Genomic DNA, 10,289 nt, shown 5'->3' with positions numbered 1-10,289 from the left:
TGAATGAGAGAGTGTTATATTTATAATGTAAAAGGATTTTTATACTATCAGATATATGATTATTTAACATTTTGGATGATTACAAGTAACCAGACATAAAAGGTTTGATTCGTAATTTAAAAAATATATATCGTAAGTCCAAAGATAAAGTCAGATTCTGAAGTTTATGGATTTTATATATTTTAAGGTTCTTGACTCAGATCTCATTTATTTGTACTTAATAAATATTTGAATTTGAATCATTCAGATCGTAATTCATTAAGTGCGTTTATTTTTTAAAAAAATATTTACCGCTTAATGACTCTTAAGAGATCTGATTCGGTCAGATCCTTAAGGAATTTTGAAGACCATTAGCGTTTTTTTAAATCAAAACTTTGTGATGTGCAGGCTTTCACAAACTTCTTTCAAAACTTATTAATGTAGCATCTTCTTCTTTTTTGGGTTAACCATTAATATAGCATCTTACACATCATTTTTATTTTATTAGTTTAGTAATCTTATTATGTTATATTAATATTTTTTTCAAATATATTATTGATATAATATTTAATTATTTAATTGTTGTTGTTATTATATTTATTTAATATTTAATAATTTTCAATTCAATATATTCAGATATTAAAAAAAACAAATAGCTTTAATCATTCAATGTTCAAATCATCATTGATGTCAATTATTATTGTTCGTCGCTACCACACGATCTATCACCTCCATAATTATAATTACATCAATTACCACCATCACCATCATCACCTCCACAACCACTACCACCATTACAGTCAATCTCTACCACTAATTAGTGAATATAAATTTTTATTTTTTTCTTCAAATAATAATTTTATTTTATTAAATTATATATTTCTAATATTTAATTATTATTTTATTCTAATTGTATATTTATTATGCTTATAAATAAAGAAATTATGAACCTTCAGATATTGAAAAACAAACAGTCTTAATTATTCAGTATTCAGATCTAAAGACAACATCTTAATCATTCATATGTTCATTCAGATTCAGAGATCTGAATCTTAATGAAAACAAATGAGGCCTCAATGTTGAGAGGGATAACCATTCATAAAAAAGATGGACAACATGAAAAATAAAGTAGATAATTGTATTATAGTAACAAGTTTAAGTATGCTAATAATATAAATGAATAACAAACAATAACATATCCGGCTTAAATATTTCTTATATATTCTATGCATATTAGTTAAATTAATCCATATCTATAAGATTCAGTGTTGGGTGGGTATAATATAATTAGGATTGGTGAGAACAAGGTATTATTATGAATTGGTCCAAGAGGTGGTTAGGACTTTGGGAGTTTTTCTTGAACAAGAATGAAAAATGCCAAAAATATTTCTCAACTAATCGATATAGGTCAATTTTTCATCCGTTATGTTTCTTTAATTAAAAATTATCTTTTTTTGTTATGGTTTTAGCCTAAAAATTCCATGTCATTAACAGTTGCTCTAACAGAAAGAAAAATGGACTAATATTACCCTTGAATATTTCAAAATGGATCAATTTTGTTCTCCATTAAGAACTTGAGTATATTCTTTCATTGAAAAAGGCAGATAAAAGAGCTTTAGAGATTAAATGTGTCTACGTTGTTAATTATCTCGACGCAAATATCATAAAATTGGTCATTTTAATAAGGATTTAAGTTATATATATTGCTAGAACTATATACATTTTTTACATTATTAATGTATTTTGACTTGTTATAAAAAATATTTATATTTTCAAATATAGTCAAAGACAATAAATCTAATATTATTTGACTAATTCTTTTATATATTGTCATAGTATCATATTTTTGACATTAATTATATTTGTATATGTACAATGACATATAGTAAAATCAAAATTTAGCACCTCAAGACGTGAATTCAAATTTTCAAAAGGATATTCATTTTAGACACCTAAAAGTTGGCACCAATTTTCACTTAGACACCTAAATCAAAAGATATTCATTTAAGACACCTAATGTAAGGGTCTGATGTGTCATTTTGACACTTTTTAAATAATCTGAAGTTGGAGTGTAGAGCGTGTATTACACTTTCCTCCACATAGATTTGTTGACCAATTAAATTCCGCCAATACTACCATCTTTACACGTCATAACTTTAAGATCAAATGCCCAAAACTTGATCTTCTGTCCTTTGTCTCTTTAGTTCAAAGAAAACCCTCTTCCTTCTTCACCGATCAAACCTAGCTAAGTGTATGAAAGTTCAATCTTCCTCGACTTTCATTCAGTGCCCAAAACTTGATCTTCAACACATTGTGCCCATTGGCTCTTCAATTCAAACGAAACTCTCTTCCTTCTTCACCGATCAAAATCTAGGTAAGTGTATGAAAGTTCAATGTGTCTTGATTTTCATTCAACTCTTAGTTAGTACTAACTATTATGTTTGTTTATGTTGCCAATTTTCAGGTTTAAAGGTTGAAATCAAGTATTGAAGATTGCAATTTTGTTGGGCGTTTTGACATTTCTATCATCTGCTTCTTGAAGTGACATTAGTTTGTGTTTGCATGTTTCATCCTTGAAGAAGAAGGTGTATGTTCTGATTGCATCACTGTCTATTAGCATTTTGTATCTAGTTTTTTTTTTGAAAATTGCACTGATAAAGTAAGAGGCTTTTTGGGTATTTCCTTTTTGAGATATGGACGACTAAATATTGACATGTTTTCATCATGGGGGTCATATTATCGCAGACCCTAATCCTACTTACAGAGGAGAAGTAGATGTATTTGCCGTTGCCATTGATAAAGATCATTTTAGCCTTGTCGAGTTTCTTTCATACACTGAAGATCTTGGGTACACAAATGTGAAGGGTTTTTACTGTCAAAATAAAATTAACAATGAATTTGTCCAAGTTACTTCTGATATTCAGTCGTTAGACTATGTGAAAGACTTAATAGATGGTGATGACTTTCATGTTTATATGGTCCATGAAATTGATGAGTTAGAGAAATTTCTAACTCCAGCTGGTCTTTTCCTATTGCCAGACTCTGTTGATGTTGGAAATATGGAGAATGAGGCTGTTTCAGATGTGAATGAGACTGAGGATGTTTCAGATGTGAATGAGTCAGATCTGCCTAGTAGTGACTCAGATATAAATGTCATTCCTGATGAAGATGGTTCAGATGTTGATGAAGAATTGAGATCCTTTAGATCTGAAAGGAGGAACAAAAGAAATCCTAATCCTGGGAGAAAAAAGAAAGTACCTAAAGAAATACCAGTAGGTGAAGCTGGTATTGATAAAGGCTTTGAAGATATTGGAAGAAATAAGAAAGATAGATATGTTGGCAGATTAGGAGGAGATGAATAGTATATTGATAGCTCAGACTATGATAGTGATAATAGCACAGATGTGGTGGATGTAGAAGCTGTTAGGGGTGTTGATCAACCAGGAAGAAGGAAGAGTAAAAATGTCAGGTATGATGCTGAATGTGAAGTCTCTATTTTTGAACTTGAAATGATTTTTGAAAATGCTAAATAATTTAGAAAGGCTTTGACAAATTATGCAGTAGAAAATAATTATCAGATTAAGTTAAGGCCTAATGAAATTCATAGAGTGAGGGCTAAATGTAAATTCAAAGAAAAATGCAAATGGTTGTGTTATGGTGCAACTGATAGAGATTCTGATAACTTTTTGATCAAAAGCTACCATCCTATACATAAGTATTCTCCATCAAATAAGAACAAAATGTGTAAAAGTAAATTTCTAGCAAACAAATTCAGGGATAAAATAACTAAACAATCATCCATAAAGATTTGGGAAATACAAGAATTGTGCAGGGAGAACTTAGAATTGTATGTGGGTAGGACCATCTATTACAAGGCAAAGCTAATGATTCTTAGAGAATCCATGGGTGACTGGAATATGGAATTTGCAAGATTATGTGATTATGCTGAGGTTATAAAACAGACCAATCCTGATAGTTCTGTTTTTTAAGAATGCATGGAGAAACTGCACCAGGAAAGAATTTATTTGTATACTTCTATGTGTGCTTGGATGCATTGAAAAAGGGGTGGAAGGAAGAATGTAGAAGAATAATAGGATTTGATGGATGTTTCTTAAAGAGTGCTTGCAAGGGTGAACTTTTAGTAGCAGTTGGCAAGAATGAAAACAATCAGATGTTTCCTATAGCCTGGGCAGTTGTAGATAAGAAAACTAAGCATAGTTAGAGTTTCTTTATCAATTACTTAAAAAAGGACCTGCAGTTGGGTACTGGACAGGGCCTTACTGTGATGGCAGATATGCAAAAGGTAATTATATATTACATTTGCTAAAGCTATTAGATTATCTATTAAGTATTGAATTGCATTTTGTTTTCTTTGCAGGGTTTTCATGCAGCAGTTGCTGAACTGCTACCAAATGCTGAAGTTAGAATGTGTGCTAGACACATTTGGTCTAATTGGAATCAAACCTGGAAAGGAGAGGAAAGGAGAAAATAATTCTGGAGATGTTCAAAGTCAAGTTTTGAAGTGAAGTTCAAGGATGAACTTCATAAAATGAGCAAACTTGATAAGGATATTTGTGCTGACCTATTGCATTATCCAAATGTGTCATGGGTTAGGGCATTCTTTCAAGAGCATTCCAAATGTGATGTAGTTGAAAATAACATGTGTGAGACCTTTAACTCATGGATCATATCATGTAGGCACAAATCTATAATAACCATATTGGAGGAAATTAGGAGAAAGATAATGACAAAAACTGTGGACATGATTAAGTTTGCCAACACCTGGATATCTGATATTGCACCTATGGCTAAACTTATCTTAGAGGAGAATAAGGACAAGTCTAGGACATGTAAGGTGCTTTGAAATGCTGATGTTGGATTTGAGATTGGAGAAGGGGAGTACAAGCATACAGTTAACTTGGATGATAGAGTTTGTAGTTGTAGAACTTGGCAACTGAGAGGCATTCCATGCCAACATGCTATTGCTTCTTTGCGCCACATAGAACAGGAGCCTGAACCTCCTGTGAAGCATTGGTATAAAAAGGATACCTTCTTAAAGGCTTATAGTCATTTCATCCAACCAATTCCAAATATGAAGATGTGGCCTGAAACTAACAATCCAAGGATTGAACCTCTTGAACCTAAATCAATGCCTGGCAGACCTACAAGAAGTAGAAGAAAGGGCAAAGATGAACCAAGAAAGAAGTATGGAAAAATATCCAAACAAGGGGTGAAACAGACTTGTTCCATGTGTAAACAACAATGTCATAACAAGAGATATTGTAAGGTAACATAATTTATACTTGCTTGCGTCTTTTTTAATCACTTATTGAATTTTTAATGAACATATATTTTGTGGTTAAATATTCAGGTTGTTGATCAAAGTTCAGAAGCAGCTACTCATAATTCATAATTTATTGGTCAAAGCTCACAAGGAAGTTGCCAACCTGAACCAAAAAACTTCAGTCAACCTGAACAAAAAAAGACTCGCAAGCTGAACCAACAACATTCAGCCAACCTGCATCTACTACATCAAGCAAGCATGCTTCTTCAACAACAGTTTGTGCTGATACAAGTAGAGTTAAGAGGGTGAATGATACAAGCTCAAGCCAACCGCCATCATATGTGGATACAAGTATTCCTTTTACAAGAGGAATAACAAGTCAACTATCTCGGAGGAGAAAAAAGATTGTTGGACAAAAGAGAGGAGTTGCGGCAACTGGAGAAGAATTTACAAGAGGGGGGACAAAGAAGTCATCATATGGTGGATCAAGTAATGTTGGATTTGGCATATTCACAAGTGCAAGTGGAACTCAAATACTCAATGTATGTTGTTTTCTCCTTTGGTTACATATTAAGTTGTTGTAATCTTCAGTAATGCTGGTTTCTCTTTTTTTGTAAAAACAGCCAGGAACTTTAAGTCAAAGAATTCTGCCAACAGGTTCAAATTTTAAGGATGCAAGTTCAACAGGCATAGACCTTGGTTTTAAGCCTGGAGGCTTGAGATGGAAAAATAGAGATGCTGTCACTACCAACCAGTTGCAGCAAATGGCAAACAAAAAGAAGAAGTAAGAACAGCTTGAAGTTTTGAATACTAATTGTGGATTGCTTAACAGCTTAACATAAAGTGTAACGTCTTTTGAGGATTGTAACCTTGTTAAACCAGTCCACTGATCGTGGTATTTAGCATAATGCTAACTTTGAGTTCATTGTGGATTATGTTTTTATAGTTACATTGTGATATTGTTAAATATTTTTGATATTAAATTTATGAAGTCTCTATTTTTGTTGTTGGTATTAACCAGTGCACTGTTTTTGAGTTACATTGTGCAGGAATTTTGAACTTTTAACAAGTAAAATATGTATTCACTTCAACAAGATGTGAATTGTGAATTGTATACAACAATAACATCAAAATACATACAAATGTGGCTTAACTAGAAATTTACATCAACAACAACAATATGAAGATTATTTCTTCACAGCAACAACAACATCAGACCCTTACATTAACTTTACATCAACTTTACAGCAACAACAACATCAAAATAATACTGCACCACCACCTATCCAAAACATAAACAACTTTACAGCAAAAACATAGCACATTTTAATAATTAGGCTTCAATCTCCATATTTCAATCGCTACCAACCCAGTAGCGATCACACCAATAATAAATATATTTCTTGCTCGATTTATTTTTTCATCAAAAGCCTTGACTTTCTTCAATAAACCCCAAATCACCTTATTTGCTTGAGGAGGGTGTCGATCTTCATACCAATAAAAAAAATCACAGCCACCCATTTTCTATAAAATCAATCAGAAAAAAAATTAGAAGCCCATAATTAACAGAAAATACTTATTCCTCTTTTGTTGTACTTACAGGAAATAAATGGAGCTTTAAGATTCACATTGAATAAAAGTTGCAATATATGAGTAAAAATATTAACATATGAATCTTTGACCTCTTTACTTTTGTGTTTACGCCTAGTTTTTCGTTTCTCCTTTCTTGTCTAGTTTATGAAAAAATGATCATGTAATATATGTTGTTATGATGAATCTTATAATTGTTGACTGTTGTATTTTGCATGCTCTATTATTTTGTAAGTATTCCACTAAAGTGTGTGGAACACATGATATGTGAATTTTTGACGTATTGATGTTGTGTTGATCAATGTTCGATAGTCTTTCTAAGAGGCCAATATTGTCCATCTTTCGATTGAAGGGTCAACCCGTCCCAACACGTTGCTCGCTTAGGGCTGGATTAGACTGCTATTTTATGTGCCCTTTAATTAAAAGGGTCAAACCGTCCTTACCCATTTAACTCGCTAGCCATTTAGGGTTTGATTGGGTCAACCCATTTTGACAGCTCTCCCTAATATATATATATATATATATATATATATATATATATTCCCAAAATATCAGGGTCAGTTGATCCGATTGAGTACAAGCTACATCATCCATGAAGGTGGGAAATTGAAAATATAGTACTTTTATAGTTTAAATTTAAAATAATAGGGAGCTTTAGAAGGAAAGAAAGTCTTTTTAAACTTGTGGAGGATAAATTACCTTATTATACATATATTCATACAATATATATTAATTATATCTATACTTTTAAATAAATATGTATCTTATCACTAATTAAAAGTTTTTTATCATATATTGAGGAAGATACACCTAGATACATGTATTTTTGTTATCCGATACACTAAAAATAAGGAGAGAGGCGGGCTAGATGGGGAGGAAGGTGAGCGATATAGTCATGTATCTTAGATACATGCGAATCACACTAGATGCACTCTAGATACATGTATATGTATTTATCTTGTGTGATTCGCATATATATGGGACATCAGATACATAGGAGAGTGGGAGAGAGATGGGACCCCATGTATCCTGAGATACATGTATCTGGACGCACTAAAATATTGTAAGATTCGTAATATTACAAACTAGATTGTATCTATGTAATTAACGCTCAAACTAGTGGAATTTATGTAAATTTCCCTTATAAATATGTCGTATCATTATAAGACTTTTAAAATTTGTGTTCTTAAACATATAATTACATCAATAACATTTATGCATTTATAAAAAACTTCTTATTAAGAATAAAATAAAAAAAGTGTAAGATCAATTATTTTTAAATATAAAAATGCTTTTTTTAACCTGACTGATAAGAAGCCATGGTTGATTGTCGCAATAACATAAATTATTGGTGATATATATAGTTTTGTAAAAAGGTTTCTTCTCTATTTGTGGTTGATTAGGTAGAGTTGTACAACTGAAGGCTTCTGTATATATGTTGTTTTTAGTATTGTCGATATAATTATAAAAAGGGTGGAGAAAATAATTAAGTACTCACTTTGTTTCATATTAGTTGTCATGTAATAAATTTTAAAATATATATTTTTATCAAATAATGCGAATAATTGTAGCTTTCAGTACTTTATCGTATAATATTGAAATATCTAAATTCTAAATATAAAAAGTTGAGTTAATTATATTTAATTTAGATTCAAAAATAGGTCAGATTAATTTTTTTAAAAAAAACATGACAATTTATTTGAGACGGAAGATAGGCTGTTTGATAGCAGCCTATCAGCTGAATTAATTTGAAGTCTTTATAATTAATTCAAGTGGAAAGTTGTTACGTTATATAATTAATGATTTAGAAGTCTCAACAACTAACAATTAGCAATATGTTTCTTATATGACATGTCATCTTAATATCAATCCAATATTGTGAAGAAAAAGTCTCATCCTTTTCCACCTTCAGGTTGTCTCCAGAAATGGATTCATGATTTGAATTTTATAAATTTGATTTAAATTTTTTATCATAATTAATTTATTATGTTCAAAAAGTTATTATTTATATATATTTAATAATGTTTTTTGATATATATATATATACTAAGACTCGTTCAATCGAAGTAATTAATTACTTCAGATTGAAATAATAAAATTATTGAATCATCAAAATTACTTCATTTTTATTTTTACTTTTTAACCATAGAGTTGCATTATTTGTTAGAAATAAATTTTTTAACATTTAACTACGTACCATTAATTGATCTAGTCGTACAATTGAAAGATAACCCATAAAGTCATAAAGTCGCTGAAATGGTTGGATAGTTGGTTTATATAAATGGACCCTTCATGTGTGAAAGTAAGTGTACTTTTATCAATCTAATTTTGAAAAATGACACTGTTAAAAATTGACAAGGTAATTTTTTTATTTATTAATCAAAAGAAACGTTTTTTTAAAAGTGAAAATTGATTTATTCCTTCATATCTAACATAATGCATGAAAGAATCCTTGAATAACCATAGGATAAAAACTTATATAAGACATTCTATGTTTTCATAAAAATATATTCGTTCAAAAAGAAAACATTAATGCGGTGGGATGAACATATAACAAATGATATACATCCCTCCCTTGATCTTTGATTTTTGTCCTAATAACATATAATAGTTTTACGGGTTAAGTTTATATATTTTTTTATCATAATATCTTATAAATGTTATCCATACATGATTTCACTTTCTAAAGAATTTATGCATCACTAAACATAAATTCGATTGTTAAAGGACAAAAATTAAAATTTAGCTTATTTGAAGGATAAAAACTAAAGATCAATCTATTTAAAGGAAAAAACTAGCAATTTTATGAATTCGATATTGGGAAAGGTACGCAATAAGCTACAATTGACATTGTCATGGATTAGGCAAACATATAACAACAACACAGTTTATTTATTGAGTTTCTATTGAAGCCAATTCAAGTCAATAAAATGATTGTGTTTCGAAGCAACTCTTGCCCTCCCGAATGGTCTTTTTACTCCCTATAGCTATAACATAAGCTCAATCTATTTAAAACGAATACTTTGTGAGGTTAAACAAATCCTCATTTTGATTGAATTGAGATGTTTGAATGAAATCTCATTAAATAAAGAAAGCATAATGTCAAATGAACAAGTATGTTTTGGGATGATTTTGTGTGTATTTTTTGGCTCCTATAAGTAAGAAAATTGTGCTTGATTATAGAAATTTAATAATACATAATTACAACTCTAATTAACCTTAAATTATTTTTATTATAAAATTGGAAATACAATCTTTGGTGATTAATAAAAAGTTGAATAGTTATAAAAAAAAACACTTTTTATTTACTAAATCAAGACATAATATTATACAGTAATATCATAAGAATATTTGTTTCACTAATTAAATTTGGCAGTAAAAACTCCTTAATGAGCTTTTTTTAATTTTATATATTTGTTAGGTCTATATTTACATG

The sequence above is a fragment of the Solanum dulcamara genome, chromosome 7, assembly GCF_947179165.1.
Source record: "Solanum dulcamara chromosome 7, daSolDulc1.2, whole genome shotgun sequence".
In the NCBI taxonomy this organism is placed as follows: domain Eukaryota; kingdom Viridiplantae; phylum Streptophyta; class Magnoliopsida; order Solanales; family Solanaceae; genus Solanum; species Solanum dulcamara.
The sequence above is the reverse complement of the archived record's forward strand: the minus strand, read 5'-3'. Positions refer to the sequence as shown.